This window comes from Rutidosis leptorrhynchoides, chromosome 2, assembly GCF_046630445.1.
Source record: "Rutidosis leptorrhynchoides isolate AG116_Rl617_1_P2 chromosome 2, CSIRO_AGI_Rlap_v1, whole genome shotgun sequence".
NCBI lineage: Eukaryota > Viridiplantae > Streptophyta > Magnoliopsida > Asterales > Asteraceae > Rutidosis > Rutidosis leptorrhynchoides.
The window spans coordinates 589724477-589737487 of NC_092334.1; positions in this window are offsets into that span (position 1 = coordinate 589724477).

The following is a 13011-nucleotide window of genomic DNA, read 5'->3' on the forward strand; positions in this document are numbered from 1 at the left end:
AAAGGGAGAAGCCAAAGATTGGTTGGAATCGTTACCTGAAGGGGCGATTGATACATGAGATGTTTTAGTTGAAAAATTTCTTAAACAATTCTTTCCTGCATCTAAAGCTGTAAGACTTCAAGGAGAAATTGTTACGTTCACACAGAAGCCAAATGAAACTCTATATGAGGCGTGGACAAGATTTGGAAAGTTATTAAGAGGATGTCCGCAACATGGTTTAGACACCTGTCAAATAGTACAAATATTCTACCAAGGATGCGACATCACTACAAGAAAAGACATAGATATAGCAGCTGGTGGTTCCATTATGAAGAAAACCGAAACTGATGCTTACAAAATTATTGATAACACTGCTTCCCACTCACATGAGTGGCACCAAGAAAAAGATATCGTTAGATCATCTAAAGCAGCTAGAGCCGATTCTAGTCATGACTTAGATTCCATTTCCGCAAAGATAGATGCTGTCGAGAGACGAATGGAAAAGATGACTAAAGATATACACTCAATACGAATTAGTTGTGAGCAGTGTGGAGGACCACATTTGACAAAAGATTGTCTCAGTATTGAACTAACAATGGAACAAAGAGAGAATGTTTCATATCTAAACCAAAGACCTGGAAATAATTATCAGAATAATTATCAACCACCAAGACCGATTTACATTCAAAACCAGAACTATAACCGAAATATTCCATACAATAACCAACAAGGTCCTAACAATCAACAAGTATCCAACAATACTTACAATCAGCAAAGACCTAATTTTCAAAACAAACCACCACAATAAACCGATGATAAAAAGCCGAATTTAGAAGATATGATGACGAAGCTAGTTGAAACTCAAACGCAGTTTTTCACATCTCAAAAACAAACTAATGAACAAAATGCTCAAGCATTTAGAAATCAACAAGCTTCTATTCATAACTTGGAACAAGAAGTAAGTAACCTAGCAAGGTTAATAGGTGAAAGAAAACCGAGAAGTTTACCTAGTGATACAAATGCTAACCCCTAGAATGAAACAGCTAAAGCCATTACCACAAGAAGTGGTACAACACTTAAACCACCTGAAATACCTGTAACTTCTGATGAAGCTATTCCTACTCCACAAGAACCACAACCTGATCAAGATAAGGAAAAAGAACCGGTAGTTGAAAAGGTTAATGAAGATAACACAGTTAAGGCTAAACCTTATGTTAAACCATACCAACCACCACTTCCTTACCCGAGTAAAATGAAGAAAGAGAAACTTGAAGCTGAGCAATCCAAATTCTTGGATATGTTTAAACAGATAAATGTAAATCTTTCTTTCATTGATGTGATTTCAGGAATGCCTAGATATGCTAAATTCTTGAAAGATCTAATCTCAAATAGAAAGAAAATGGAAGAACTCTCGGCTGTTACTATGAATGCTAATTGTTCAGCAGTGCTGTTGAATAAGATACCAGAAAAACTATCTGATCCAGGAAGTTTCACAATTCCATGTTTTCTGGGTAGTCTTAGTTCAATAGAATCATTGGCAGACTTAGGTGCTAGTATAAATTTAATGCCGTTTTCACTATACACTAAACTAGACCTTGGAGAATTGAAACCAACAAGAATAAGCATACAACTAGCCGATCGATCAATAAAATATCCTCATGGGATAATGGAGAACATGCTAGTTAAAGTTGGTACTTTAGTATTTCCAGTAGATTTTGTTGTTCTGGACATGGAAGAAGATTCTCAAGTTCCTCTCATATTAGGAAGACCATTCTTAAACACGGCTAAAGCAATGATAGACATGTTCGGTAAGAAATTGACCCTAAGTATAGAGGATGAGAGTGTTACCTTTTCAGTTGATAGAGCAATGCAACAACCGCAATCTGCAGATGATACATGTTATTATATTCAAACTATAGATTCACATGCAGAATTGTTAGAAGAATTTCCAGAATTACAAGGAACAGGAGAATGTTCTTTAGGAGAAGGTAATGAACCAATTGATGAAGCTGAAATGTTAGCTACACTTATAGCTAATGGATATGAACCAACAACAGAAGAAATTCAAATGCTAAAAGAAGAAGACAGATATCGATACAAATCATCGATAGAAGAACCTCCGAAATTAGAGTTAAAGCCACTTCCAAACCATTGGGAATACGCTTATTTACATGGTGAATCTGAATTACCTGTAATAATATCGTCTTCTCTTACTGAAAATGAGAAATCACAACTCATTTATGTGTTGAAAGCTCATAAACCAGCCATTGCATGGAAGATTCATGATATTAAAGGAATAAGTCCTTCGTATTGTGCACATAAAATCCTTATGGAAGAAGGTCATAAAATGTATGTGCAACGCCAACGAAGACTAAATCCTAATATGCAAGATGTAGTTAAAAAAGAAATTATTAAACTGCTAGACGCAGGTCTAATATATCCAATTTCTGATAGTCCATGGGTAAGCCCAGTTCAATGCGTGCCTAAGAAGGGTGGCATGACTGTCATTACAAATGAGAAAAATGAGCTTATTCCTACTAGGACTGTAACAGGATGGCGTGTGTGTATTGATTATAGAAAATTAAATGACGCCACCAGAAAAGATCACTTTCCCTTACCTTTCATTGATCAAATGTTGGAATGATTAGCCGGAAATAGTTACTATTGTTTTCTAGATGGATTTTCCGAATATTTTCAAATTCCAATAGCACCCGAAGATCAAGAAAAACCACATTCACGTGCCCTTATGGTACTTTTGCTTACAAACGCATGCCATTTGGACTTTGCAACGCCCCTGCAACCTTTCAAAGGTGTATGATGGCGATTTTTCACGACATGATAGAAGAATGCATGGAAGTTTTCATGGATGACTTTTCAGTCTTCGGTGATACATTTGAATCATGTCTAGTTAATCTGGAACGAATGCTTATTAGATGCGAACAATCAAATCTAGTACTTAATTGGGAGAAATGCCATTTCATGGTTAAAGAAGGCATCGTTCTTGGACATAAAATTTCAAAAGAAGGAATTGAAGTGGATAGAGCTAAAGTAGATGTAATTGCTAAACTTCCACATCCCACCAATGTTAAAGGAGTTAGGAGTTTTCTAGGGCATGCCGGTTTTACCGACGTTTCATAAAAGATTTTTCTAAAATTGCCACTCCTATGAATAAACTCCTAGAAAAGGATGCTCCATTCATCTTTTCAGATGAATGTATCAAATCTTTTAATATTCTTAAAGAGAAACTCACTAATGCGCCGATCATGATAACACCAAATTGGAATCTTCCATTTGAACTAATGTGCGATGCAAGTGATTTTGCAATGGGAGCTGTTTTAGGACAAAGGATTGAAAAACGATTTCAACCTATATATTATGCTAGTAAGACGTTACAAGGAGCACAAATGAACTATACAACTACTGAAAAAGAACTCCTTGCTATTGTCTTTGCTTTTGACAAATTTCGTTCATATCTCGTTCTAGCTAAAACGGTGGTCTATACTGACCATTCTGCTCTTAGATACCTATTTTCGAAACAAGATGCTAAACCAAGATTAATCCGTTGGATCTTACTCTTACAAGAGTTCGATATTGAAATCCGAGATAAAAGAGGAGCAGAAAATCTCGCCGCTGATCATCTTTCTCGTCTTGAAAATCCCGAATTAGAAGTTCTAAATGAATTGGCCATAGAAGACAACTTTCCTGATGAATATCTATTGAAGATAGATTATAATGAAATTCCATGGTTTGCAGACTATGCAAACTACTTAGTATGTGGATTCCTTGAAAAAGGATTATCGTACCAAAAACGAAAGAAATTCTTTAGTGATATAAAACACTATTTTTGGGAAGATCCACATCTGTTTAAAAGTTGTCCCGATAGAATAATACGCCGATGTGTATTTGGAGATGAAGCTAGTAAAATTTTAAACCATTGTCACACAGGACCAACAGGAGGGCATTATGGGCCTCAACTAACAGCAAGAAAAGTTTATGAAGCTGGATTCTATTGGCCTACAATTTACAAAGATGCACACCTTCTTTGCAAATCCTGTGATGCTTGTCAAAGGGCCGGAAAAATAAGTCAACGTGATGAAATGCCACAAAATGTCATTCAAGTATGTGAAGTATTTGACATTTGGGGTATTGACTTTATGGGTCCATTTCCAAAATCTCATAATAATCTATATATTCTCGTAGCCATTGATTATGTATCTAAATGGGCGGAAGCACAAGCTCTCCCAACTAACGATGCACGAGTTGTAGTCAACTTTTTAAAACGTCTTTTTGCAAGGTTTGGAACACCGAAAGCTTTAATAAGTGATCGGGGTACTCATTTCTGTAATAATCAACTTGAGAAAGTTCTTAAAAGATATGGAGTAACTCATAAAATCTCCACCGCATATCATCCACAAACAAGTGGACAAGTTGAAAATACCAACCGAGCTTTAAAACGTATTCTAGAGAAAACCGTAGGATCAAATCCGAAGGAATGGTCCATTAAATTGGAGGATGCACTCTGGGCTTTTAGAACAGCCTACAAAACTCCAATTGGAACCACACCTTTTAGACTTGTTTATGGAAAAGCATGTCATCTTCCAGTAGAAATTGAACACAAAGCATTTTGGGCTTTGAAGACATGTAATCTTGATATACATGAAGCTGGACGTCAACAATTAAGTCAACTAAACGAATTAGAAGAGTTAAGACATGAAGCATACGAAAATTCGTTGATATATAAAGAAAGAATGAAGAAATGGCATGATAAAAGAATCAGAAGTTTAAAAGAATTTAAAGAAGGAGACAGAGTTCTTCTTTTCAATTCACGATTCAAGCTATTTCCTGGAAAATTGAAATCACGATGGTCTGGACCATTCATAGTCAAAAGAGTTTTCCCATACGGAACGATAGAATTAATAAATTCAAATGGGATTGAATTTAAAGTTAATGGTCACAGAGTTAAACACTACATAGATAGTCCAATGGAAGTTGACAACGAAGTTAATCACAATTTCGATACCACAGCTAACTAAGTGTGGGGAGAATCAAATCTTTAAAGGATTTTATGTATTTCTATTAGAGTTAGATTGTCTGTTTTCGTGTAGTTCTCGAAAATGGAACCCGAATGGTCTTTCCCTAGCAGACCCTAAAGAACTAGTCTTCTCCCCCCATTCTGAATTTTTATTTTTTTAGGTTTTTACGAAATGAAGACTGCTTGTGAACTAAACCATGGTCTAATGCTACACGCTTTGATCACTAAACGTAATAATGACACACTTCCGAGTGAAATAGTATCAGTAATCAGAGAAAGATTGGACGGAGTAAGAAAAGAATCCAGATGCGAAGATAATAAGTTACAATTTGGTAAAGGAAAATCAAAATTCGCAACGAAAAGAAGAGCACGACACCTTGAAAGATGTCACAAATGCGGAAAATGGTCACATGGAGGTAAATGTTCAAATAATCAAACCTATTCAAATACCGAATTTGTTACTTTATGCAGAGACGGACCGTTCATATGTTTAGAAGAAAAAACACTGAATGCTCGAGGTTACGCCTATGTAGCCATGGAAAACCAATTAAACCGACTATCTTATGAATGGGATAGATCATATAACTAAGAATACTATCTCACAGGTAAGTCTGTACAGTTTTTTTTGTTTTTATTTTTATTTTTATTTTTAACCTTTTGATAATAAACGCTAATTTGTTCGCTATAAAGTATTAAATTGGTATTGAATAAAATTAGGTTTGGCGACCGATATTATTGATATCATTCAAAAATTTATTACATCACTGCGAAATTTAACGTTTATTCTTAAGGTATAAATATCTTTAATCAATCAACCCAAAATATTTCAAAAATTCGTCATGAGTTAAATTAGATTATGGAACCGAAATTACTTTACCGAAAAGAGGGGCGCATATTTTTGATAATATTTGATTGATTAAAGTGGGATAAAAAGCCAAAAAGATTTTTAATTTTATTTTTACCATGTTTTTAAAATTAATATATAAATCTTAAATTAATATTGTAAACTTTGTAAAAACAATATATTTAAAATTGTAAATATTTGAAAGATTAATATAAGTTTGGTGTGAATTTATAATATGAATTTTTAAATTAAGTTTGGTGTGAATTTTTAATTTTTAAAATTTGAATTTTATTTTTATGCATTTTAAATTTTAAGTTTGGTGTGAATTTTTAATATTAATTTTGAATTTTATGTATATTTTATTTAAGTTGGTGTGAATTTAAAAACAAAAATTTACTTTATGTCGCTAAGTTAAAAATATGATTTTTAAAATTCGTCGTAAGTTGAAGACTAGGTCATTGAACCGAAATTGCTTTACCCGAGGGAGGGACGAGAACTTTTATTATCATTATTTTTAATCTTATTGAATTAAAGTATGCCAAAAACATTAAAAAAACCCAAAAATCTTAGCTTTTAAAACAATCGCTACAAAAAGACAAATTTTAAAATTTTGTTGAAGGAAGGACTAGGACATCGATCTGAAATGACCTCGTCCTAAATAACAAGGGAAACAAAATTTTAAAATTAATTACTTAATTGTTTTAATTAGTATAAGATATATAAAAAAAATAAAAATACAAACTCCGCGACTCGCGGAGTTTGAAGGGTCAAACACCGCGACTCGCGGAGGGACCAAAACCCAGAAAAAAATAAAAATGTAATCAGATCAGTATCCTCACACCACAACACAAAAATACTGCGAAACAAAGCCGGAAAAACCCGAAAAAACACTCCCAAATTCACAATTTTTGACTGTTAATCATCAAATCTTTTACTAAAATCATGTTAAGAAGGATGCTATCAAGGAATTACTCAAGAAAAACGGTAAATTTCTACACCTAAACACCATTTAATTCGAAAATTAGTGTTATTGAGCAATTTTATACCCAATTTGATTTTGATGCTTTTTAGTGTAATTATGCTTAAATTGTATATGTATTATGCTTGTATAATCTAGATTGATGCTATTTAACATGATTAGAAGCCTTAAACTTCAAATTTTGAGTAATCTAGGGTTTATGTTTTTGAGAAAATTTGGGGCTTTTTAATATAAACAGGTTATGGCCGATTTTTGTCATGAATTGTTGCTAAATTAAGTAGTGTAACATGTTTAGGTAGATAAATGATCCAAACTTTGAGCCTAAACATGATTTTGAGAATTAAAGTGGACTTTTTCAAGTCTAAAATTCATGAACTTGATTTTTGAGAGATAATGCCATTTGAAACTTGTTTAATTGCTAGTAATGATTATTTTGACATGTTATTTGAGTTGAATGCTTATGAACTTGGTGAACATTTTCGTATATGCTTATTTGAAAAAGTGTAGATTTGATGAAAATATGAAAATGAGCTTAAGTTTGATATAAATTGATCATGTCATTGTAATTATTTTGATTGATGATTTTGCTGACACTAATGCATATTTGGATGCACAAAAATTGTGTTTGATGTGTTTTGCAGACTGAAAGGGGTGAATCTTCATCCCAAGCTCGCAATGCTCCTGCTGAGAATGCGGAACAACAGGAGGTGGATAACTACTACAAACAAGATATATCTCATCCAGTCATGACATTTTCTGATATGCACTTGGAAGATTTGCACCCGAACCTGAGATTTGACAGACTTTGGATAGATTATCCAAAATACCAAAGGGGTTTGCATACTCTTCATTCAAAAGTTGTTGAAGTACCTAGGGTAATAGAATGGGGACCATTAGAAGCTGTAGAATTGGTCGGGCCAATTAGGGAATTACTTACACAGAGGTATGGTAATTCTACTTTTAACAATTGGGTACGGTTATTCAACATGCGTAGACCTGTATATAAAGTATGGTGTGAAGAATTGTTGTGTAGTATAGAATTAAATGATCGGGTAGCTAGTTTAACCGATCGATCTTTTATTAGATTTTTGTTAGGAGGTTCGATGCGCCACATGTCTTTACTAGACATGGCTCAGGCTTTACGTATATATACGCCTGAGGAGTTAGCATCTGCCGATTGTAGAGGGTTGATACTAAATGGTAGAAAGATAGACGAAAATTTTGATACGCATGGTGTATGGAGTCAAATGACTAGCCATCACCTATTTAAAGGGGGAAATTACTCTTATTTGGATATAGATAGAGCTGAATTAAGAGTAATTCATAGGTTTTTAGCCAATTCGATTACACAACGAGGTAAGAACAAGGAAAAGGTAAATGAACAGGATTTGTTTTACCACATGTGTATTCGAGACCCACAAAGCGCTGTAAGTATACCTTATTGTGTGGGTTATTATTTATCAGCTATGGTTAGGGGGATGAGACCGCATAGCATAATAGGAGGTGGTATATTTATTACTTTGATTGCTGAATATCTCGGTGTGGATATAAGTCGGGGGGATTATTAGTCGAAGAACCAGAACCCCGTGATACAATAGGTTTAAATGTATACCATGGTACGAAGGTTTTGAAGAGGTGAAATAAAGCCGCAGTACAATACCATGGTAGACATCAACAGGTTGAGAGAAACCAACAGCAAGGTAATGTAGGAGGGGGAAATGAAATGGCAGAAATGCAAAGGTTTATAGCTTCACAAGAGTATGAAAATGCTAGACATATAGCATTTGAAGATTGGCAAGTTCATCAAAACCAAATCATAGCTTATTGCCAACATATAGGTAGAAACTATATTCCTACTCCATCGCCCATATTCCCTCCCTGGTCTATAGAGATCCAACCACCGTATCCTACGTATAACCCAGCCGAAGCATTTTATAACACATATGGTTATGCATGGAACCCCTACTAGTATCAGTATCATCCCTAGTCTACTTAGTTTTATTTATTTTGTAATTTGTAATTTTGATACGTTTAATACTTATGTTAATATTGTAATAGTTTTTATAATTTTCTAACTTTTATTCTCAGATTTCAATAATTTTTGAATGTGGGGTAATATACCAAACTTCAAAAATATGTATATATGTTTGCAGTTTATCTTATGTACACAACAGGGTAAAACAACGCATTTTCAAAGACTGGCATTAAGTTCAGCAAAAGCAACTAATTTTGACGACAAGATGCAAAATAAATGTGATATAACAACAAGACGGAATGAACAAATGATGTGCACCATTTATCATTCAACACAAACACAAATATGTTTGGAAACTTTGGTAAAATTTAATCATTTTCACACAAATCACCCTCAATAATTTAAATTGTTACTGATCTCTTGCAAATGAGGGCATTGCAAGATCTTAAGTGTGGGAAGGGGTTAAATTCTTTCAGATTTTAAAATTTTTATCTTAAACACTTAGTTACCATTAAAAATACTAGTAAAGCAGTAGTTGTATTAGAATCTAGTGCTCTCTGATAATAAAGAACAGCCCTAGTCTTATATACTGACTACCCAATTCTAGTAAAATTTTTAAAAAATTTTCAACTAAATGAACTCAAAATCATGTTTATACATATTTATGAACGATAAAACTAGGTGTTAACACCGAAATTATTGTTACCTCGGAAAGGACATAAATTGAGAAACAAACCAAAATGTTAAAATTCATTTAAAATGGAATAGAGGACAATAAAAAGGAAAATAAAAGCCAAGTGTGGGAAAATTCTCCAAGTTATTCAAAACATATGTCACATATTTTTGTACAAATAACTGAAAATACTTTTACTTTGGACTAAACTAAAAAGTTTTACCTGATTTACTGTAAGAAAGATGGATCTACACGATGAATCAATTCCATCATTAAAAGGAAGTAAAGTCTTCCGAAAAAGAAACGCGCTTCTTGATTTAGGTCAGGAAGTTGTCGTCCAGACCAGCTGTAGGTTGACGAAAAATCTAGAAAAGTCATCACTAAAATCAGCAGGAAATCCACGGACCTCATCATTAAACAGGGTCGCCAGGTGGTCAGATTTATCCTAACCATGAGAAGGATTTATCTCGTACAATGGGGGGCACCGTGCAAATTAGCTTGATAAGACTAATGAATCAGATCCCCAGAAAGGATAATCTCCTTAAAGATTAAAAATCAGCTTTTAAGCCTGATATTACTCAATCCTTGAGATTGACCTTAAAGATTGAGAATTACAAACTCATGGAATTCAATGATATCTAAACTCGAGCTTGAACGAGAAAATATTTTGATCAAATTATAAACCGATTTGTTTTCTGAAAACCCATTTTCAATGCGTTCATTACCATTGAACGTAAAATCCTAGGAATTCACCTGGAATTCATTAGGTCACCTGAACTAAATCGGGTGTCAACCGTAAGAACGGTGGTTGCATAGCATGGTCAAAGACAGGACCTTGTGCCAGACCGAAAAATCATAAGGGTGAGCTTTACTATTGCTCCTACAAAGGATAGTAATTGCGTCCGACACATTATAGACCATAATTAAAAGCATGTCAGGGGACATTGCCTTAACAGTTGCTTGTTCAACGCTTTCCTTTACAACCGGACGGTAGTTTACCGAAAGGTAATATACGAAGCAAGTAAATTGGACGTGTTGCTTTCCTAATACAAGGTTATCAAGTGGGTGACACAAAACCATAAGTGTTGAGCTAAAATTTTCAAAACTGAAACCCACCAAACCCACAAAAAGAATTTGTAAACACCGGTGAAGGGTTATTCCGGAAAACTTATCTAGGGTAAAACCAGATTTAATTTTCAAAAGATCAAATGTTTTCATAAAGATCCAATTTCCTTAATGGATCTAAATTTTTATAGTCATGTGGGACTGTAAACCATATCGTTACTACCATTTTTTATACCGCCGTATAGAAATCACTGATGTACAAAGTGTGAAGAATAAAGAAGTGATTCTAGTATTTCAAGACGATATTGCTTGAGGACAAGCAACGCTCAAGTGTGGGAATATTTGATAATGCTAAAAACGAACATATATTTCATAGCATTATTCCTCAAGAAAGACAAGCTTTTAGTTGCAATTGTTCTATTTAAAAGTGATATTCGTTTAAATAATAAAAGGTGAAGAAAAAAGACAGATTCGACGAATTGAAGACGCAAACGACCAAAAAGCTCAAAAGTACAAAATACAATCAAAGAGGTTCCAATTATTGATAAGAAACGTCTCGAAATTACAAGAGTACAAGATTCAAAACGCAAAGTACAAGATATAAAATAGTACGCAAGGACGTTCGAAAATCCGGAACCGGGACCAGAGTCAACTCTCAACGCTCGACGCAACGGACTAAAAATTACAAGTTAACTATGTATATAAATATAATATAATATATAATTAATTATATTAATTATATATATATTATATTTATAAAATAAATCGTCGGCAAACAAAGAGCCAAATGTGGGTGAGCTGTAAAAACGATCTCCGCGACTCGCGGAGTTTGAAGAAGAAAAGGGCCGCGAGTCGCGGAGCCCCAAATGTTGAAACTGCCTATAAAGCTCGCGCATTCTGATCGTAAAAATATATATATCAATCTCTCTATATCTATACGTAATATTTATATTTATATTTATATTTATATTTTAATTTTAATTTTAAATCCTAATAATAAGGGTATGTTAGCGAATGTTGTAAGGGTGTAAGTCGAAATTCTGTCCGTGTAACGCTACGCTATTTTTAATCATTGTAAGTTATGTTTAACCTTTTTAATTTAATGTCTCGTAGCTAAGTTATTATTATTCTTATTTAATCCGAAGTAATCATGATGTTGGGCTAATTACTAAAATTGGGTAATTGGGCCTTGTACCATAATTGGGGTTTGGATAAAAGAACGACACTTGTGGAAATTAGACTATGGGCTATTAATGGGTTTTATATTAACTAAACAATACCTTGTTAATTTAATATACAAACTTATAATTCGACGTATTTATATATAACCACATACGCTTGACTGGGTACGGTGGGCGGGATATCTATAAATACCAATAATTATTCATTTTACCGAACACGGAACTGGATTAATAGTTAATAGACTTGTTGAAACAGGGGTGAATTACATTCAAGGGTAAATGGTGTAATTGTTAACAAAGTAGTAAAACCTTGGTTTACACGCAGTCGATAACCTGGTGTATTCATTAAACAAAGTATTAAAACCTTGTTACAATTCGAATCCCTAATTAGTTGGAATATTTGACTTCGGGAATAAGAATAATTTGACGAAGGCTTTCGCTCTTTATATTTATGACTGATGGACTATTATGGACAAATCCGTATGGACATATTAAATAATCCAGGACAAAGAACAATTAACCCATGGGCATAAAACTAAAATCAACACGTCAAACATCATGATTTCGGAAGTTTAAATAAGCATAATTCTTTTATTTCATATTTAATTTCTTTTATTTTATATTTAATTGCACTTCTAATTATCGCATTTTTATTGTTATTGTATTTAATTTCACTTTTAATTATCGTACTTTTTAATTATCGCAAGTTTATTTTATCGCACTTTTATTATTCGCAATTTCATTATCGTTATTTACTTTATGCTTTAAATTAAGTCTTGTATTGATTTATTATTTTACATTTGATTTTAACTGCGACTAAAGTTTTAAAATCGACAAACCGGTCATTAAACGGTAAAAATCCCCCTTTATAATAAAAATATTACTTATATATATATTTGTATTTTTATAAAAGCAAACTAATATAGCGTTAAGCTTTGTTTAAAGATTTTCCCTGTGGAACGAACCGGACTTACTAAAAACTACACTACTGTACGATTAGGTACACTGCCTATAAGTGTTGTAGCAAGGTTTAAGTATATCCATTCAATAAATAAATAAATATCTTGTGTAAAATTGTATCGTATTTAATAGTATTTCCTGCTAAAATTTAATAGTATTTTATACCCCTTAGCTCAAACATCACCCGTAATCATAACACAATGTATCAGATAACTCAATCATTTGATAGTATCTTCTAATTCCATTGATAACCATATTGAAACAAATACATTCATGTAAAGTATTATACGTTTAATACTTTGTTAATATTCTCAAGTTATAAT